This window comes from Megalopta genalis, chromosome 11 (genome assembly GCF_051020955.1).
Source record: "Megalopta genalis isolate 19385.01 chromosome 11, iyMegGena1_principal, whole genome shotgun sequence".
Taxonomy (NCBI): domain Eukaryota; kingdom Metazoa; phylum Arthropoda; class Insecta; order Hymenoptera; family Halictidae; genus Megalopta; species Megalopta genalis.
Genome location: NC_135023.1, coordinates 11,575,192 through 11,597,962, shown reverse-complemented (window position 1 = coordinate 11,597,962; position 22,771 = coordinate 11,575,192). Strand labels below are relative to the sequence as shown.

General features: G+C 43.5%; 1 protein-coding gene across 3 annotated transcripts in view; it reads left to right on the top strand.

The window, feature by feature from the left end:
• Positions 1–203: 203 nt before the first annotated feature.
• LOC117226146 (uncharacterized) overlaps positions 204–22,771 on the top strand; it is a 53,893-nt gene continuing 31,325 nt past the window's right edge. Inside the window, exons 1-2 of one of the 3 annotated variants that reach the window (XM_033480204.2) lie at positions 204–384; positions 854–931. The gene's annotated coding sequence lies outside the window, so the exon portion shown is untranslated. The remainder of the gene's footprint in view (positions 385–853; positions 932–22,771) is intronic. The other 2 variants (XM_033480203.2, XM_033480206.2) reach the window with 2 other exon arrangements.

Here is a 22,771-nt window from a genome sequence, read left to right as displayed (position 1 = left end):
TCTAAATAACGAAGATAATTTAGGTGAAAATTTCCATCGTCTATACATATATATATATTCTGGTTACGGATGCAAATGGGTTAAATTACAAGTGTAAATAATAGTATTCAATAACAACTGACAAATGATCTACAAATGTTTCAGATTGGCGCCAAAAGCGGAATTCAAAAATCTCCATGCATCGCAGAGCCATCTAGGATGAAACGGTGCCGCCCTCTGGCTGCACAGATTTTTAATGCGAACACACATGGACAGATAGCGTCACCGATTAGGCTGTGCACGTTTAAAAAAAACAGCAAAGGACAACAATAACGCGATCCCTCGAGAGTGCGGTGAAAAATTGGTGAAATGGTGGAGTTGTTTCGCGGGTATATTTAGAAGCAGGTAAGCGAATTAGCTGGTTAATTAAACGGACAGTTTCGCGCACTATACTCCGCGTGCCAATCGATGGTTACTGTGTAGTATGCTCGAGACGTCGAACGATTTTCTGTTTCTCTTTTCTGTTCTGGTTGCCTTCTGTCCGCGATGGGTTTACGCACCACCGTGGTGCATTCGGTGGTGAGAATGGGACTTTAGCGGATCCACTAGGTGTCTCACCATCGAATACGACAGCGGGTTTTTAAGAATGAAAATCATTCGGGAAACCGTTCGCAACAGAAGCATCGCACGCTCGTTTAGTTCACGAAACGGTTTGTGCTCGTCACTCGTTACCATGCACCTTCGTGGATCATAACCTCTTCGCACACCACACATAAGAACCGTGAACCGTTTCTCTCGAACGGCACACATGCTCGCTGACATCGCATACCTGTAGTACGTACAAAGACTTTCTATCATGTTTGTTTTTTCCTAGACGAAACCGAGTCCCGAACCCGAAAAGCGCATTCAAAAATAATGGAGAATCGGGACTAAAGAAACCAGGCGTACTCAGGTAGCTCTTCTGTCAATCGTTTGTTTTTTCAACGGTACCGTCGAATGTTTCAATCTTTTATCGAACGATTCACCATGTTCGAATCTCGATCGTGATCGTGTCGGGAAACGTGCACATCGACAGTGGATTTGATTTGTTCCAATGGAGATGACTGTTGAGACGATATTTAATATAATTCCACGGATAGTTCATACGAGGATCGATAAACAAGAGGCGATGTTAAGATTAGCTTGAACTCTCGCGTTCACGATTCTCGTTTGTTTTCGCGGGAACCGAGAGGGGGTGAGAATAATTTTATTCGAGTAATAATATGCTGAAAGATCGCACGAGCCGATGTACGAAATGATATATCGCTCTGTTCCAGGATTAATATTTCTCGCGGTTATCGGCGAACATTCTCATACGTGGTTCTTATTTACATAGAAAATTTTTATAGTTACCGGAAGGTCATGTGACCCGGTCCACCGTTCTGTTTCCGGCTAAGATAATGCCGCCATATTTATTACCGCGAATTCGACCATGGTTTTTATTTAAATGAAAAATCCAGAATAACGATTCAAACTTATTGTCTAAATATATCCCGAATCGATACTGACTTTCTAATTATAAGATAAAACTATATTCGAGCCTGTATACCGTTTCTAGTCAATGCTTATTACTCGAAACAAATTCAAGTGTTTTAAGACCGCTGCAATGTGACTGCGAATGGTTGCGCAAATATTAACTTTTATTGTCCAAATAGACGTCCGGAAATATGTAGCACATCAAAAATAAATATCTTATAAAATTGCTATAGATAGACAGAATCCGTAGTTTAGTTATAATGCAGTTGTTTTTCGAAATTGATAGGAATTTTAACAAATCGCTCAGCGTATGTTCATGCAAGTTTTATTTCACTCGAATTGGAATCAAAGAATTAATTATGATACGAACATTTCTTATAGCAAATAATTAATGAAACGGTTGACAAGATTATTTGTGTTCATTTCACAGCTCTGCAAATGTATATAGCCACATCTAATCCTGCAACATTATTGCAAATATTCAGAAAACAACAGCAAAACTATTTAACTGTCTAACTGACAACATCGAAACTTGACCAGGTCAACAAATTGTATACGACACATTTATGGGTTTAGGAAGATCCGTGCAGTTCATCAGGGTTAACAAACCTAGCAATTATATATTTCTCGTCATAATATTTTGCAAGGTTCTCAGTGTGTAGGTATATTTTTATGGTGATTATAGACGGTGGCAACGAATTGGGAGAGATGGCCTGGTCAGGGACGAAACGGAATCATTCGAAATGATATTTTTTCGTTTCGGAGGTGGTCCATCCCCTCCAGAGGCGGACGAAATTCCACGGTGGCTTAATACCCCCCAGCTCCCCACCATGATCCGGCCTCTATTGATTGCTCTACCGCACTACTGCCCTACTTTTATGACTTTACTCGAGCCCCTCGTCCCTCACCACCCTCTATCCGTTCCCTCGGTCCCGCTCGATCCCTCGCGCACCCCCTCCCCCCGTTGTTGTATCGTCGGAAAGAGTCATGGACTCGCACCGGAATCGAGGAACTTCTGTTCTGTTTATCGAAGTCTGCTTTTCGACTGCACCACTATGCGGAAGCGTGCCGATTTTAGCTGTTCCCGGAATTTCTGAAACACGCTTCCGCGGCGCGCTTCTACGCGTCGTTGCTGCGGCGTTCTCGTGGCCGCCTGGAATTGTCGTAGCATCGAAATTGCTACGACTATGTTCGTTATTTATTGTTTCAACGAATACGGCGACCGGGGGGAACCGTAGAATGCAAAATTTCGGCGCAGACACGGGGCATCTTGAGCCTGTGCGACGGGATCAGTTCAGTTTCTTCGAGACCGCAGGGCTGAACTTAATCTTTCGGTGAATATTCTAATTAGGAAATCGTAGGATGCAAATTTTGACGCGAAGTTCATTACATTGTAATTCGAGAACTGTGATAAAGGAAATGCAGTGTTAGAGCGTGAAAGATTATTACTGTTCTATTGATTAAACGAGTTTAGTCAATGTTTGTAAATAAGAATTAATCTAAGGACTAAACTAATAGTAATAAGAACTAATAATGAGGACTAAATATTCTAATTGGAATGTTGTGAAAGGAAATATCTTGGTGTTGGGTTCCAAAAGGTCAATAGTGTTCTCTTCGGATAGGATTCAATTTGTTGTAATTAAAACCTGAGGGGATTTAAGTAGGGAGGATTGTAGGTCGTTAATTGCACGTTCTCAAGCGAATGTTGTAATTAGAAAATTGCGAAAGGGGAAACCGTTTGGCAATGTCCACAAGTTTAATGGTGTTTGATGTCTGCGCGGATATGATCGAGATTTTCTGACTTGTTTCGAATAAACAGCGCGTTCCTACTAAAATAAATAGTTGGATCTGTAACAATAATGCACGGCCGAAGGACGAGGCGAAGCTTTTAGAACGTGGGGTTAAAAGGGCGTAGGTGTGAAGGCTCAGATACTCCAATTGTGTATCGGATATCCGAGCATGTGAGGCATTGGTATCGCATCTTTCTCGATATGGTATTGATTTAGCAAGGGAGGATAGGGCTACAGCGCTTCCACACTTCTAATTGTAAACATGTGACACACACGACGAGCATTTTATCGCACAGTACCTTACGCAGTAGACGCAACATAAAGTTATTATTATAGAGCGATTAAATTATTATTACGAGAGCAGTTACAGTACATCCCCCCGCTGTTATCCGGTACACTTTCTCGAGCACTCTTGCAATTATCTCTGTAAACTACTGTGATTCGACGCATTGGTAACAAAAATTCTTCTGTATCTTCCAATTAATGCAGGCAAATTTTATTCTCCATTAAGTTCTCCACAGTTTAATTACGTCTGTACCTTTGGAGATGGAGATGATCGACGCGGCTTCACAAAATTCGAGTACATTCGTCGATTTTTACTTAACAAACGGTTCAACTTCGAAATTCCTATACTAGCTACTTTTCTTAACAATAATTTATGTAGCCTTTCAGTTAACGAATGGAACTCGATTCTATCTAATACTATAAATCCGTCTATACTTCACACACCACTCTTGGTATTCACCCGTTAATGCTACAACCTACTTCCTTTAATTAACATATTAATGGTACTACCTGTAGATATCTCATGCTGACTTGCGCCTATTTATTCTCTGGTCTCCGTTACGCTTACTTCCATTCTCATCGTATCAATACTCGGTTATTTCTATTATATTCTTCTGCCTTGCAATGGCTTCTTCTTATATATCTATTCCCTCTACAAAGTTATACTAAATATTTAAAATTCCCAATATGTTTCTCACATATTCTACACATTTCCCTCCCCTGTTTCTTCCAATATCTGTTCCCTTGTTTCATGCTCCCATATCTTGTTTCAGACACGAGATTAACTTGCTAGATTAAGACAACTATTTCAGAGTCCCATGTTGCACATTCGTTAGAAAACAAACGAATTTGTGGGACAGAAAAATATTTAACATTATACAACATATCAGTTATCAGTCCAGCAACGTATCTGCTATCAGACCAGCAACACATTTGCTATCAGCTCAGCAACAAAAATTGATCCCGATGTTCATCGTTAAGCTCGCTCAAATGACGAGTTCAAAACTGAATTCCTCCAGCGACATTATGCCCTGGGATATTGGTTGCCTGGAGAAACGGTGAAGATAGTGGAAAGTTAGCGACAGTGAAGCAGATAGGACCCTGACAATGCTTTTCAGCGGTATATTTCCGAATTTTCAGCGTGTCGGAAAGCAAGTCGGAAACGTAATGTGCATCTGTCAGCCGTTCGCCGTTTAAGACTTAATTCTATGCGGGTGTTACCTCGCCTAGGCACTTGTCCCTTTCTGGCCATTGGTTTTGGGAGACGCAGGGTTACAACAGGGGTTGGCACGTTAAGCACCGAATATAAGCTTCCAAAGTACCCGGAACATCGAAGAGTCCTTTAATCAATGAGACCGGAATTAGGCAGCCAAAATTTGCCACGGTAATCATTAGCTTAACTCTGTTGCATTCTAAAACCGCTGGCAACGTTTCCTTCGTTCAGACACGTCACAATGGAAATCAATTCTGAAACCCACGCGGCGCTCGGCGTCGTTACTATATCCCTCCTACCGTAAACCGGGTCTTGTAGTTATCGCCGGTGCACAGGTATACTCCTAATTTCCGAATAGGTCTAGGTAAGGAGCCGAACCTTCGGCTCGAGGCTGCGGATTCAGCACCATTGTCCCGAATTCGAGCAGCAGGGTAGCATACTAACGGTGGAGCACGCGGACCGTTGTTCGGAGAGCGTTGCGAGACCCGGCTAGCGCGAGGTCTATGCAATTCGAAAGCCACAAATCGCGCGGCCGATCGTAAATTTCCGAAGCCTTAGGGCCCCCCCTGCCTCCCCCAACCATAAATCGGGCTGCGATATTATGCGGTGCCGGTATGCGGCTGAGTGTGCACGTGCGTGTGGCCCGCCGGCACCGGCACCGCTTACGTGTCACATGTGTATGCACTGTTGCGTGCACAGGATCAAGGCTGCACGTGGTGCAGGTTTATTTTCGAAGAGGCCCTGTAGCCGCCGCGCACCACGTCGTCGTGTCCGGAGGTGCAAGGCTTTTTTTCCTCTCTCTCTCTCTCCCCCCGCTCTCGTTCTGTTGCACTCTCTCCTTTTCTCTCCTGCTCCTCGGTCCGTTTGCATCGTCTCGCGTGCAGCCTCGGGGATATTTATACTGGTTCCCCGTTTTTCCCACCGTGTCGAACCGTTAATGTGTCTCCGCGCGGCTCATCCGAGGTAGCGAGGCCCGTTTTTAGGTCGAGTGACTGCTAATTAGTCGGCTTATCCGCCGCCGTGATTTCTCTTTCGGCCGATCGTCGAGCGACAACGCCGCTGCAATTATCGCCGCGCTCCAAAGCATCCACGCGGCTGCGAGCGCGTTCTTGTTTTTTTTTTTTTTTAGCTTATCGATTCAAGCATTCTTTCGGACCCCCCACGGGAGCGTGGCCGTTTTCTAGGATCGCGGAGATCTGTCGAAAAGTTGCAGCTCCGGTCATCTGTGCGGAGCCCAGCTAATTTGATCTCTCCTTCCGGAAGAATCACTTTTTTCTCTAATTTATTGTTCTTTTTCGGAATTCATCCGAGGGCTGTTTCTCGCCGATCATTCGACGCGAATGCTCTCTGTTGCCGGGAGTATAGAATCGATAATTTTCAAGCCGGAACGCTCAAAATTGTGCCGGCTGCAGTTCCTCGTGCGAGCAGTTGTTCCCTTCGCCGATCGCATGCCTTTGAGATGTTAATTCTCTGCAACGGCGCCGCTGGAAATGCTCCCTAGATTACCGATCTTTGTGCTGAAACTAATACACAATTAATATTCCTGAGATCTTTTATAAGCTGTCCACCGTTTTAGATTCCGGCCGTACACTTTTATCGCGAATGCATAAAATCCGCAGGCCTCGTGATCGTGCCGCAGTTTGAAACAACTTTCACGTTGCAAAGTTTGCTTCGCATTTAACACCGTTTTTGCGTGTACCTATTTTTACGAAATTAATTTTATAACCATTCTAGGAGACCAGGGAAAGTGATTGAACTCGGAGCACAATTTTCAGTCAACATCTTCACAGTGTCCTTTGAGCCTTTCGGTGAAAAACGGCGACGAACGAAAATTTGAGAAGTTGTCTCTTGACTTCTTCAGGAAAAATTGCGTTAATAAATTGCCGAAACAATAAATATGATACGAGTAGATTCAATTTTTGTTTCAAACAATTTCCAACGACCTCGAAGCAACACAAGCGTCTCTAACAAATTCTTCAAATGATTTTACCGCCTTGATCCACACGCGATTAATTCTGCCATAAATGCATTAAATCCGTTTTACGAGTAAGTGGCCGCCCGCTTTCGTTCTTCCGTGTGCGGAATGTTCCGAATCGGATGAAACTTTTGTGTACAACGAAGTTTCTAGGTTTCCGAGCGAAAATGGCGTCTAATGCGAAGAGCCGAGCGGATCGTCGTAACCGGAGTGACACGATTCCAGCGATTCCGAAAATATCCGTAGCACGGAAAATAAAATCTCTCGTTAATGAACGAGTTACTCGTGCCTTAAAAAAGAACGAGCCACTTGCTACTTAAATATTAACGGTTCTCTACCGTTAATGTCGCCGCGGTGCCCGCGGTATTTTCGAACCCCGTGAAACAGAGCCGGCTCGTCGCTGAATCGTTTCCGGCCGTTCCCTGAATCGTTAAATGTTCATTAGCGGACTTTTTCCGTCCTCCGCGTAGGCGATCGTGACTTCTTGCTGTGGGCTAGGTCGTCACGGTGTCAGCCCCGGCGTTTGCACTGTGTTTAGGGCTGCGTAATAGTCGGTCACGCGGTCACTATGTTCAAGTAGTGACGGCCGGTGACTAGTCGGACGGTGTCACCGTACACGGTGATACTACTTACCGTTTGTTAGTCGGTCGCTTCATTGATGTTTACGCTGTTGAGGGCTTTCCTCCGTCTTCCGACGATGTGCGCAGCGGATGCACACGCGATTATCTCTTTCGGTGCTTCCTCGAGACTCCTCGAGACTTTCGACTGACGCAAAAAGGAGAAATTATTGGGAGACACGCGGTGGTTCTTGGGTGGCTAGCCCCGATTCATAATCGACTTCATTCAGAAGACGACGCTCGTTAGAATATTACATCCGCTTCGATTCACGTTTAGCGGTTCCTGTTGAGCTATAATTGTCGCTCGCATTTTATGCCTTTGCGGCGAAATGACTGGGTGTAATCGAAAACAGCGGAGAGATTGAATGAAATTACGAATGTTGATGTATTAGTTTGAACTTATTGGGAACATTAAAAAGAGATTGCGCTTGACTCCTATGTTTTGTGATTAATGCAGACGATTTTTGTGCCAAATAAAAATTGAATGCATCGATTGCAGGATGCAGAATCTTCCTTTAACAATTTTCGTAATATTTTTGGAAATAATTGGACTGCGGATTCTTATGCAAAATAAAAGCTGTCTGCATCATCAATTGCCATAATCTCGAGATGTGAAAATGGCACGTTGGGATCACTGAATTTCTTAAATATTTCTAGTCTTGCGTTCGATCTTTTAATTTTTGTCACGAATACATACAATCCGGGTCTAGGACAATTTTACAGTACAGTACAGTCCAAATGTTTCATTGTGTAAAATAGCAATCTTTGCATATGAATTGACAACGGATCGACACATTTCAAGAAATTGACTTTTTTCCGATGTGTGAGGTAAAAATCGAAAATCATGACGCACGATTTCCTCGATCATGGACAGAACAACGGAAAAAGATATCTTCGACTCGCAGAGCGTTAATCGTCGTTCAATTTAGCCACTGTTAGCCAAGCTTCAACGACTCGTTCCGACCTCGAATGCATAAAAGATCCGCAGTCAATGATCACGAATACACGGCGCTGGCAGCGACGATAACAGAAATCGTCGGCCCCTAATCGGCGTAGATTGTAGCTGGGTGCTCGGCACGTGTCGCGTAATCAGCGGACGCAACACACACAGGCCGATAATCAATCCTCGTGCCCGGGGATCATCGAAATTCACGGGATCGCGTGCAACGGTCGCGATCAAGGATTAAACGTCGATGAAAGTCGCGACTACCACGGCCAGGTAGTACTCGCGTCGCAGTGCACTGTCTTTATCCGGCAAGGTCATCGTCGAAGCGAATAAACGAGATGACTCACGCGGGATTCGCCGAATGCCTCCGCCATTGAGCGAATCGTGGCCTCATCGATCCGCTCCGAGACGAATTACTGGAAATCGTCGCAGAACTACATCGTCTAGAGCCGTCTAGAGTTAACACAGTGTTGCGTTCAACTTTCCTGATCCGCTTAGCAACGTTCTTAGACCCTGTCCGCTCGAGTTTCCACGGGCTTGAATTTCGTACGGCTAACTTCGTTAGCCGAATCTTCGAAAAAGTGGCCTGACAAATTTACGACAATATTTTTGGATGCGCGGAGGAGTTCGCTTTCCTTCTTTTTTTATCGATCTGCAGCTATTTTCGTTGGAGGATTTCCTGTTTTGTAGATATTTTGAGCAAGTGGAAATAAAAATGGACGGCGGATTTTTGTTAATGAGAATACTGTACCTTGTGTAGCGTTTTCTGATTTGTAAAGATTTGTCTATAATTTAAAAAGAGGGACTATCATCGTTATGTCAGACAGACGCTGAATAATTGATTCTATTCGTCAAGTTTTCCAATAAAAGTAGCTTTGCTTCACCGATGTCTATCAATTATCGTTAGGATACTTCGTATTTTGTTCTGGAAATATTTTGATTAAGTGGAAAAGGCATTATCGTGGTCAGACAGGAACAAACTGCCGGCTCTTTTCATCGAGCAAATCTTCGTTGAGAATAGAGACCGCAGATCTTTATCGATCTCTATTCGTTTTCATTAGAATGTCTTCTACGTTGCACGTAATTTGCGCAAGTGGAAAAAGATTACCACGTTCGGAAACGATTCTGAATCACTGATCCCCTCCATCTAGAAAATCTTCCAACGAAGACAGAATGCTGACCTTAATTGATAAAGATATAATGTTCCTCGGAAGTTCTGTTTTGTACATATTTTGAGCAAGTGGAAAGAGACTGTCATAGTCAGGCAGTCATAAACCACTGATCTTTTCGAACAAGGAACTCTTTCTACAAAAAAGGAGACGGCAGATGCTTATTGATATCTAATAATTTTCATTAACCGCTTGCCATATACTTTGACGAGCCCGCCTCGTTGTCATGAAAATTTCTAGTAATAATTTATCTAATATAGACGTTATCCTGCCCCTAAAAAATTGGAATAACATTCTAATCTCTTGTCGTGAACATTCAAGCAATCGAGTAAATTTAGGCACACGATAAACATCAATTTTCTTCCCTTTCTAAGAAATTGTTGCGATAGAAAAATTTCTAATCGTAGTAACCAAGAAGAAAATCATACGTGAAAGGGTTAAAATATCTTCTATTTTGTAACTATTTTGCGCTGGTAGAAAAAGACTATCATGGTCGGATAAGTCAGATAATCAGCAATCCTCTTCATCCAACAAACCTTCCGACGAAAATAGACTGCTGATCCCGACTGATAAAACGATTGCATCCTCTCCTACGTAAACATTTAGTGTAAGTGAAAAAGGACTGGCACGACCAGACATCGCCGAAATCGCTGGTCATCCGTATCGGGCAGAATCCTCCACGAAAACCGCGTGTTCCCGCGAGAATCCGTGAACGATTCCCGGATCGATCTTGCAGAGACAAATTGTGGTTGGATGACGTTGCGGTTGGCTGGCGTGTAGGACAGTTTCGGATGATATCCGAGACGGATTCGCACGCGAATCGCTCGATCGTGGCGGATGAAAGGCGGCCGGGCGTAGGAGTCACGCCAACCAACCCCCCCGTTTCGGCCCTTCTTAATGCGGCATCACACGTGTGCCCTCCAAGAAGGTTCTGTTAACCTTCTTTCGGGGAATCCCGGCGTTGGAGGCTCGATCGAAGGTAGCCGTGCTGGGTGAAGGTCAAGTTCACCAGTCGGACTCGGCCTATCTCCTCGATTCGAGCATCGTTGCACACACATACACACATATACATATACACAGAGAACCCGGGCCGCTCCTCATTTTCTTGATTAATCCTCCCCCGCCTTTCGCCACGGCTACACCCCTTCATCCCAGGACTGCGATTAATACACCGGGTGGCTTTTAATTACGCGACCGTGCAGGCGAATCCGGGACGGATTGTTGGTTTGCCGGGCGATAATGCTTCCGCAATTCCGAGCCGATCATCGGCGGGAGAGGCTGGGAGGCTTAGAATCGGCTCGACCGTCTGTTTATGCAGGGTTTTCGGGGTATAACAATGGCTTCTGTTTCGTCGTCAATACGTCAGGTTTTTCTAAGGAGTGTGTGTGTGTGTGTGTTGAAGCGATTACCGAGCGCGTAACGTTCAGGGACCGGAAATACTATAAACTCGGGATTAAATCGGCGAACGTAATTTCGTTGCCATCGAGAACGCAATTTCGCGGTTATCGTCTTCGATTCGCCGATCTTCTCTCGTAATCCGTACTCGGGATCGTCCGATCCTTCGTTATTAATGGAATTGCGTCGGTCGCTTGCGAAGATTAGGGACAACAGGAGCTCGCTCCCCGGTCATTTACGAACGCCGGATCGACGTCGAGCGCTGATTAACGACGGAACAATATAGAAAAACACCGATCGGCCGTGGATAAAGACTCGATAAGAGATAGCGGGACGTGTAGGAGGTTCTCCTCGAGGTCCCCGGAGATAAAAAGCCGGCTGCAGTGGCCCTCGATCCGGCGCGAGGGTCGCGTGTTACGGTTCTATAAGAAACCGAATTGCTCCTCTAAGGACTTGCTCGTCATCCCCTTAATGAGCTGTTGGCTTCTTCCACACGTACAGTGTCCAGAAATCGACTTCTGTGCGGCGAGGCTCTCTGCCACGGTTCCGGTCTATATCCTCGATTCAATCTGTAACTTTGTCGGACTATATAGTCGAACTTTCAACGAATTTATGAGCACGCGCGGCGATACCATGAGCCTCGATAGAGCGGGGAAAAATTGATGCTATAGCGCAGACAATGTGTGTAGGACTTGCGGATTATTCAGTGGATCCAGCAACACTGTATTTCATAGTTTCGAAAAGTTCGCAGTTTAGACACGCTGTGTTAAAACTATACTTAGTCGGTGGAAGTTCGAAGCAAGCTGCATGCACGAACAATTTATTGATGCTTACGCAGACATGGGCATATTCGAGATAACGTTATTTCGAATATTATTTCGAATATTATTTCGTGTAACACGTTATTTCGTTTCATTATTATTTCCATTTCTGTGACCACTTCTGCAGTAGCGTTATTTGAAATATTATTTCAAATGACCTGCTGTTTTATTCTATAATTATTTGAAATATTATTTCAAATGACCTGCTGTTTTATTCTATAATTATTTTGAAATAATTGTTTGGATCGTTGTTGGAGTGCTTCTTGGAAATTATACGGTGATCTAATTAGATCTGAGTCTGGTAATTTTGATATTTTCGCTGACATTTTTAGTAGATGAAAGAACCGATCTGATTCTGCTAAATGATTATCCGATAACGAGATATATTTATCTGAAGAATAATATTCTCCTTTCGTCCTCTGCCCCAGTGGAACGATTATTTTCTCTAGTGACATTTTTTCGTTGCATATTTTGACGATTATTTCCGTTTTCATGATCGAAATAAAAAAAATAACGACATATTTCATTATTTGATATTGCTATTTTTTATTTCAAACAACGACATTGAGAACAACAGTTCTAAATGAATTATTTGAAATACTTGTTTCTTATTTTTATTTGAAATGTTTATTTCTTATTTTCAGTCGAAACATTTATTTATTATTTTCATTAGGGATTTCTTATTTTCATTTCGAACATTTATTTCTGATTTTCACATTTGGAACATTTATTTCTTACTTTCCTCTGGAACATTTATTTCTTATTTTCACTTGAAACAGTAATTTCTTATTTTCACTTGAAACGGTTACCTCTTATTTTCATTCGAAATAGCCCTGGTACGTTGCTCACGATAAGAATTAAACGATCCGCAGCCTGATCGTGTGGAAGATCGAGCCTCGCGGCACGTCCGATGAAAAATGATCGGGGAACCTTATCAATTTCATAAATACCCCCGGATTGCTCGGCCGGCGTTGAAAGTTACGTAATTGCGGAAATCGACTTCCGGCCTGTTGTATACAACTTTCGACGGCAGGTTTGTGTCACGTGAGTGAAACACGTGCGCCTATAGTCAGACCACGCGCTGCTATACTTTCCGTAGAGTTGTCTCGGAAAACATTGCCGCCCGGGCATGGATTCTGAGTCATCGGACAGGCAAACAGGGTCACGTTACATCATTAATTTCCTCGACGTTGACGTTTCGTGACGATCGCCCGTCTCGGCGACCGAATCGCCGCAACTCTCGGCCGAGTCGAAGAATTCCTTTGATCTTAGGCGGCCTAATTATTACTAGATTGTTATTGATCCGGTCAATTAGACCGAACAGCCCAGTGAAGACCTGCTGGCAAGTCAAGGTTACCGGTGATGAAATTTCAAGAAATTTCGATCCTAGAATTTTTGCGAACCCGACAGGAACACGTGCCGATCGTTGGAAAGAAAACTTTGCTGTTTTTAAAGACCTTAGAGACCTTTAAGACCTTTAAGATCTTTAAGACCTTTATGACCTTAATTTTAATGCAAGATATCAAGATTAAATATGAAGATTATCTTAATTACACGTATATATAAAATTACCAATTTTCTATTTCAGGTTTATTACAATTACAAAGATGCTTTCTTTTTATGGAAAACGATTAACTACATTTTTTTATTCGAGCATACGTTACAGCAAAAATTGCCCATGAATATATCGGACGTAAAAAAACCGCCATCATTTCGCTTTATGAGATTTTTGTTATTTATTTACATATATCAAAGATATTAATAATGACACAACAATTATACAAAAAATGATACAGAACTTATACGGAACGAACTTAGAGGATCGTAATAGTTTTAAAGTGTTAAAAAAAAATAAATTAAATTCTGATAGTTTGCAAAATTCAGTGATCCGCATAATTTATTTACTGTAATAACGCTTTATAAAACCGATTTTTCCGTTCACGGAAAAATTCAATTGATCTTGATATCCGTATGAAAAACAGCACAGTATGGAATATCTTTGAATCTCGTCCTGTAGCTCCCATTGAACTATTCAACTTTGTCCTTAAGAGACGTTTGACGTAATCTTGAAAAACCACAAAGCAATTGCGAACTGCGAACGTTAGGTGACTCACCCTGTGGAAGCATGAGCGCGAGAATGAAATTAGGGTTTGACAAGCGACTTTATTATATTGAAACTGGTGTGATTATTTTATAAAGGAATCCAGTTGAAAGTTAGCTGCACCAGATTATTATAGTTTGCCATTCAATTGTATAGGGGCGAGCATTCTAATAGCATTCGCCGTCAGCGGGGCCGGCTAAAATTGCTATTAAGCCGGATAAGGACGCCGGTTGACATTTAATAAGGCTTTTTATCGCGAAATGCCATTGGCTGAGGCCGAGTCAGGGTCGTTCGTTGGAAAGTTCGTCGAAAAGCGCGTGCAGGAGACGAATGGCGGCCGATCGCGTCATGGTACCGTAATAAATTACGTGTTCGGTCCGGCCCGGCCCGGCCCGTCTCGGCCCGGCGTTTTCCATTTCGGTGGTCGCGTGCACCGTCGATCCTTCCGATCTCGTTCGAGGAACGTTCCCGGAACGATTAGGATCGCGCTGCGGAAAAACGAACGGGAATATCATCGAGTGATTGATCTACTCTGACCGATACGGGTTTCCCGCCGCGTGGAAAACCCACGAGCGGCGCGTGCACGTTGCAGGGACAACGACCTAATATTTCCATGACCCTCTCGCTCGATCGCGATCACCGGCTGGATCGCGGGGAGCGCACGTGTTCCTTGCATTTTTCATGCGACAATTGACGTTGTCTTTGCCGGGGAAACAGGAAACGAACGGAACGGCGCCGCGCCGCGGCTTTACCTCGCTCGGCCAATTTTCCTTACGGCGGGAACTTATGGTTTATGCCGCGTTCATAATCGAATCCCGTTGCATTCCGGATGGTTTAGCTTTCAGTGGAGACGCAGCTGGACGATGCTCGTCCTTCGATTTTAGGCGAAAAATGAATACTTTCTAGTGGCTTTTTTTTGGAAGAGAATGTTCCAAGTGGATACTAAGCTTAAGAAGGCAGCGTTGGGAATGATCGCAATTGTTTCGAATAAATATTTGTCTGAGATAATTATTCGAATGAGTTCAGTCGAGAATATTTTATTCGAATAACAATTATTCCTGACAAATTATTCTGTATGTTGGAATAATTCTTTCTTCTTTATTCGCATAGATCATTCAACAATCGTAGAGATATAAATAGTAAAAATTAATCGAAGAAATTAATCAATGAACTATGAAAAAAAACACTTTATATTCATATTTTATAACACTTTGTATCATTATTATTCCATCCGATTGTTTTCTGAATTAATTCCCGTACGAATAAACGCTTGTTCGAATAATAAACAATTTCTTATTCGAATGAATTCCGTGTTCGGATTAATTGTTATACGATTGGGAATACTTACTCGACAATCTCGAGTAACATTTTATTCAGTATTTATCGTTTCGTGGACTTTTGTAGAGTATAAATTGAAAAATCGATTCTAAAGTAGACATATAACATAATAGCCTTCATAGATGTTTTATTACCAATAAACTATGGTACCATAGAACGTATTATATTTTCAAACGAACCTTCTGTTTGTTCGAGCGAATAAAAATCATGAGAAATTATCAAACGCAGTGCCTCGATAGTAGATCATCCACGGTTCCGCAGCGTTAGGATAGTCGATTCAAAATCGTGCGGTGCGTTTCTTGCCGGTGTGAACGGGGCATAAGGTTCAAGTGGAAGTAAACTGCGGAGCACGATACGTCTGGTTCGTTTCACATGTGCCGACGAACTCTTCGTCAACGTGAAATGCCTCATATCGGCTGAATAATGCAGCAGCGGGCTGCGAGATGCACGGGAGACTCGTGCATCTATATAAACGTGCGAATCGTACGATCTTCACCATCAGTCGAGTGCCAGCTAACTGGTTTTCCTAGATCGGAAGCGTTGATCTTCAACAGTCCGAAGACAGTCTTTTCTGCAACGCGAACAGCGAACGTCGTTTATCAAACGTGAACAAAAGGTACGGATCAAAATTATGCACACGATTATGCACTGACAAAAATGGTGGACATCCGCGTACGTATATCTTCCATTAATCCCACAGTTTTTCCTCGTAATTTCCGAGAAACGGAGAAGTGAGTTTACAGATAAGGAAAATGGTTTTGTCGTGTTCCGATTTGTCCTCGCCGTAAGCTCCGACTTACGTTCAAGCGGAGAGGTGTGACAACGTGTGCTTTTTCTTTGTTCAAGAAAGACGTCTGGATTGATTTCCGAGCCAGAGAAATTAACCAGAAATGGAGATCGTACAGTGCCGTGAATAATTACAAACACAAAATAATTTTTACATTATCGCTGATATTTAAGATATAAAATATACTAAAAGAAATATACAAAAATATATATAAGTACACGAATATGGCGTTTCGTTGAGTTTTCGTCCAGATATCAGTAACAATGCAAAAGTTACTTTCACTCTGCAATTATTCACGCCGGTGTAGATTTTCGAATTGAATGTTCTGTTTTGCTGTACCCTCGCCGTAAGCTACGGCTCGTGATCAAATAGAGAGGTCTTAGACCATTGCTGACCGAGAGATGCATATTCGCATACTCTCGTGGCCGAAAGATAATTATTTCAATACCGTGACGGAAGTATTTCGCATCGAAATCTAATAAAACTTCGTATTATATAATCGAGCGCGACCGATTCGACGCGATTCGAGGCCGTTCAGGTGAAAACGCGTCTGTTCCGCAACGAGCGAACCTAACAGCGGAGAGGACTATCGTGTTCGCACGGCCAAGGAGTCTCGGTGAAAATCGCTCCGGCGTTAAAACACCCGCGTTATTTTTGGTCCACAGGCCTACAGAGAGATATAACCTGTCAACTCTCGCTCGCGAGCGTTTCTCGTCCTCTCGCTTCCTCTCTCACGTTCTTTCATTGATGCTGGCGTCAGAGACGATCCTGACGTAGCCCTGGACCGCCGCCAAAATTGACCAGGCCTCGTCGGGAACGTACGACTTAGTGGCGGTTACTTCGTTAAATACAGTTGCTACACTGTCGGGGAACCCGTCTATTCGCCGGAATCAACAGGGCGCCCTTGTCACCCTTCTTTCCTTTCTTTTCTTCCGCGTTCACCCACGTTTTCAACGGCCGCACCGCATCGGCGAACACGCCTACCATTCACTCCGGTCAGTTTTTAATTTGTTTAAATAATTCCTATCGATTCTTCGTCGTGTCTTCTCCCGCGAGTCGCTTCATTTTTCGTTCCTCCGTGTCTTCGCATCGAGCAAAAATCACGCGGCTGCTACTATCGAAGCACTTCTGCGGTTTTCTTTCAACGTCACTGTATACAGGGTCTCCAAAAATTATGGTGGAAGTGAGGGGTTCCCAGGGTCATTCGAAGAAACTTTTTCCTTAGCGAAGATGCAATCCGCGGATTCGTTTACGAGTTATTAGCGAAAAACAGTGACCAATGAGAGGCGAGATCAGCTGGCGCGAGGCGGCCAAGCCAATGAAAAAGCTACTTCAAATCACCTCAGGAATCTTTCATTTCCTGGAAGTACCATAATTTTGGGATATCCTGCATATTCGTGGCACGAGAGTCGACATTCATCGAGACGTTATCGCAGTAAGTCTTGCGCGATCTGGAAACGATGTAAATTCAGCAGAATGAACAGTTCTGGAGGCACTACTGCAGTCGTTTCTTTTGTTCACTGCAGAATCTACGATTGTTGTGCTCGGTAGAAAACTATGCGATCTTTCTGCAGCTCTTTCCTAACATAAACGAGCAAGTTCCATACGAAATAGACAATTACGGAGGCAGTACTGTAGTAAATAATATACGAATATTCAATCTTTTTTGTTAAGTAGAAAACTATACGATCTTCTTTCTAACATAACTGAACAAGTTCTTTATAAAGGTCGACAAGTATCGAGGCACTACTGTAGTAATATCCAAGACGAACGTGTCGAACGTGCGAATCTTCCGTGAAGAGTACAAAAACCGTAAAATCATCTTCCTAACTTTTTCCCCAACATAAACGAACAGGTTCGTCGCGAGAACGGACAATTACCGAGGCACTACCGCAGAGATGTATTTCGGCGCTAGGAAAACACCAAGAAACCGCGATGTACGGTGATCGAAAGGTACGCATAAGTGGACGGAAATGCGCGGAGGCCTGTTATCGAGGTGTTACCGTACACCGGAGGCGTTTCGAATCCGCATTTCCATGGGAGTGCACGCGAGGTTCGTTTATTAAGCGTCAGAATGTCGCGGTATGCCGTCGCGTATCATTCCGCGCCGTGAATTTCGCAGGCTTCGTTCCTATTTAATGGACTTTAATGGGAGGCTGTCAGTAGTGGACGTTGGAAAGGACGCGGAATGCGACTGTCGACAGAGAGGAACTGGATACGAACGGTATTGATCCGGCACGAGCCAAAACCCGCGGTTCTCTATAGCTCCTTTCAATTTCAGCGCATTCTTCCCGGCCGGTCGTCCGTGAATCCATGTACCCTGATGAACGGTCGCACGTGTTGCTTCCCTAACGTCTCGTCTCGTCTCGTCGCCTCTTTTTCTCCGCCTGTCTCAGCGGCGGCATCGCGAACGTGGCCGGTGGCTCTCTCTTTCTTTCGCTCTGTTATTCGAACCCTGATTCACTCGACGACGATCGAAAACCCTTGCGCAAGCAACGATAGCACATAGCCCGAAGAATTTCTCCTCGATTCCAGCACACTGCGGGTTTATTCGTTTTCAGACGGGAGCCGCAGGTAACCGGCTAAAATAACCACGATTCTCGGCTATGCTTTTCGCGACGTGAAACGTCGATGAAACTTCTCGTCATTTTTCACACGTGTTCTTGCTCGCACACGTGCATTGCATTGTTTCGCTCGTCACAGTTTTAATGACGATTACCGAGATAATAAATCTTGTCCTCCGTATTGTCTCCTTCGATCCGGAACACGAAGTCCAGAGAAAAACGAAACTTTTTCATACAAAAATTACGCGTCGTACGAACCTAAATCCTGTTCAAACAACATTCAGAAAGAACGACGATACGCTTAAAATTGTTAATTATTTTCAAATCAAGAGCCCTCGTGTTTTCCTTCTGGAAGAAACTGCTAGATCATGCCGATCGACACCGTCGATCGAGAAGTTCGTCGAAAACGAGATTCGTTATTTCAGTAAACGTTGACACAATGTAACGTGAAAAGAACGTGTGCATTTCGAAACCTCGAAGAATATGTGTGTAAAATGGGGAAAAATTTCATCGATGTTTTCTGTTACGAAAAAATTGCCGAGAGTCATCTTTGCTGCTATAACGTGCGGTTTGCTCGTGGCTCAAACCTTAAGGGTCTGAAGGATTTCGAAAAAGGAGATCGATCGCGTTAGCATGCTCGTCGGGGTTGAAAATAGTTCGCTCGCCACGCTCCATTCAGAATCGACGACGTGTGCACCAAGCTTTGCCACTCTCTAACGGCGAAATCGACGTTTCAATTAGACTGTCCCAATTCGGGGACCAAATCCCGGCGAAGATAAACCGCGATATATTCCCTCCGTGACGTATTGCGTCCGTCGGGGCGTTATTAGAACAACGATCGTATTAATTGATCTCTGGAGACCGTTTCGGATACACATGGACTCGCTGTATTATTTATCACGGTCTTTCAGTATTACTCGACCGACAAGCCGAGTGCCTTATTCATTAGCGGCGCGGAGGTTTCGCGGGGATCGCGTGGAACTTGAATACATTCGATAGCATTGGAGTTGAACCTGAGCAGAACATGCTCTGAAGTGGATACGCGGCATTAAAGCGCGAATTTCTTCGCTTTCGTCGCCGAAAATATCGCGGCTACTTTTCTATCTTTTATTTTATAAAGCTGCACTGTGTGTCTAGTAAATTGTTCACAAGTGGAGATGCAGCATTACAGCGCGATATTCTTCGCTTTTGACCGGCGAAAATATCAGGTTTATTTTTCTATCTTTTATTTTACAAAGCTGTACTGTGTAGTAAATTGTTCACAAGTGGAGATGCAGCAATATTCTTCGATCTCCAAGAAAGAAATGCGTAGAGAAATGCGTACTCTATAACAGTTAAAATACAAGATCACCTCGATAATTGTGCACAAGCGGAGACGCAGCATTACTCTCCAGTATTCCTCGCTTTTATTCATCGAAAGTATTGGTTTGCTCTTCTATCCTCAAGAATGAACTTCGCGAAAGGCAGTCGCGAAATGAACAGCTCTAGTACAGACTGCCCTCGATAACTGTTCTCAAGTGGGCACGCAACATTACTTATGGAATATTTTCTGCTTTTATAAATCCAGAACATCGGTTTACTCTTCTGTCTCCTAGAGTGAACTTTACCACAAAAGTTTGTCGAATATTGAATAGTGAGAACACAGGCTACCCTCGATAATTGTTCACAAGTGCGGATCAGGGTTGGGCATCGTTCGAATAAATTCTTCGAATAACATTTCGGTCGAGAAATGTTTCGAATAAGATTTTACTCGAGAAATGTTTCGAATAAATGCTCCGAATATTTCGATCACAATTTTATTCGAAATTTATTATATGAACCGAAATTGTGAAAAAGGTACTCTCGACTCTTTCTTCGGTAAATTGTAGCTTACATTTAAATTACATTACATTACATAAATTACATTTAAATTACATTACATTACATAACTTACATTTAAATTACATTACATTACATTACATTACATAATTTACATTAAAATTACATTACACTACCTAACTTACGTTTTGATACGTATGAAATAGTGTGAAGAGTCAGAAGTTCTTTCCCCACAATTCTGATTTATTTAATAAATTCCGAATAAAATGTAATTCGTCGAATTTATTCGCCACATTGCTCGAATAAAATTCTCTTCGAAATGTTATTCGAATAATGGCCAACTCTGCTGCAGGCACGGCATATCGCTCTCGGATATTTGCTGCATTTTCACGTCGAAAACATCGGCCCATCCTCTGACACCTCTCTCCCTTCTCCAAAAGTAAATGTCACAGGACTTCATCGCGAGTCGTGCAAACAAAATACCGCCTTGCCTCGATAATTGCTCGCTGTCCGGTACACGGCATAGCGGCCGGACGTCGCAAACCATAGAAAGACACGGCGGTTCGTCCGCACCGGTGCGCCGCGCACCCACGTTCTCGCACATAAATCTCGTAATCCGGGGCGGGTAGCCGAGCCCGCACTGTTCCGACGTGGAAATCAAATCTTTCGAAAACAAATCCACTCGATACGCCGTCGGGATGCACTCGTCTGTGTATCGTGCACTCGAATATTGGGTCGCGATTGCTTCCCGGAAAAACAATACTCGATGAAATTGAAGGGAAGACGTATCGGGAAATAAAATTTCCACCGCCGCACGCGGAAACGCGCTGAACGATGTTCGTGGCTGTGTTTCGTTCGTTCCTGGTGCCCGAAAAAATGAAGAAAACATGCAAATCGGACATTAAACCCCTTGGATCGTACGGGGTGCTTCAGTCGCTCGCTGCCATCGATTCCTGTTTTTTTTAAACAACACGCGCAAAATCTGTGGACCGTTCGATGTTTCGAAGCCACGCGTTTCTCGCTGCACCGCTGACATCTTCTCACTATTTTTTGGAATTTCTCTGCTCGCGTTCATCGCTCGATTGTCTCTTCTGTTCGCAATTTATTTTATCGCAACATTCCGTTTTCGGTGACATGCAATACATGCTAGAGCTACGTGTATCTTCTTCTTCTTTCTTCCTATTTCCTGTTCGTTTGTTCCCCAACATCACGGTATAAACGCGAAGCAAAATCGCAGCGCAGTTATAATTACCGCATTAACATGAAAAGACAAGTTGTCCGATTATCACGTTAAATCGCTCGCTTTGAATTCGTAACGAGGCGAAGGATTAAGGAACCATTTAAGACGTTCCCAAAGGTTCGTCCCCATTTTCCGCTTCCCCCGGAGGGGAGAGCCGGGCTTTTCGCGAATTCTTCAAACAATGCGGCGGAGAACGCGCGTTAATGGACGGGGCTCGCCTCGAGAGATTCTCAAGTGAATATTCGCGGGGCCGCGGCGTGTCCCTCGTTAAGGAGGAAACGTGCGCGGCGTTAATTGTTTATCATAGCCGCGAGTAAGGGTGGAAAAAAGACGTCGAGAGATCGATGGACGTAGGTGCTAAATGCGTCTCGAGATATATATCCGTCGATAGATACGTGGGCAGTTCTCGGACATCGTGGTCGTCGTGAAAATATTTTCATTATAAATAGCGGGCGACCGGCGCGGAAGCCACTCGCGGCTCTTCCTCGCGGCGAGCACCTTCTCGCCTGGTCTGTTTGTCGTCGGAAAATCTTCCCGGCGACGAGGCCGGCGTCCAGCATTTTCCACGGTTATCCGTCGCTCGTCGAAATGGATTTTCTCTTGTCGGGAAAGCCGTCGATTCGAGGCAGAAACGACCAATTTTGCGGACGGCCCGGAACTCCTGGCAACAATCGATGCTCGTTCGAATCGCAATTTCTAAGGGAACCGATATGAAATCGTTGCTTTTAATAATGGGCAAGATTTCGTGATCATTTGTTCAACATCACGGCGACCTGGTACCGAAAATGATTTAAATGAAGCGCGTTGCTTCGTAAGAATTATAGCACAGGCTTGAGTTAAGAATTCGAGTCAATCCTTTTTCTATGAGAGAATCTCTCTACAGAGAATCTCTCTGTATAATTTCAGCATTTTTTGACATTATTAAAATGAAAATGTTTCTGTAGGTTTAGATGAACTTTTTTATTCGAACGTATACTGTGATAGAAATCGTGGACTGTTTAAATAAATCTAATATCGTTATTGTTATGAAACGGTATACATTAGTCGCGTTTAGGACTCGATCGCTCTAGTGTTAATTAAGGTATGCGATAACCAAAATGCTATAACAAAAATATGTGGAATTTATTTATTGCAGATGTATTCGTTCGTTAATTCGAATTTAGAAGAGCAAGAAATTTTCTTTGACTATTTTTCCTTTCGAGTGATGATGATATTTAC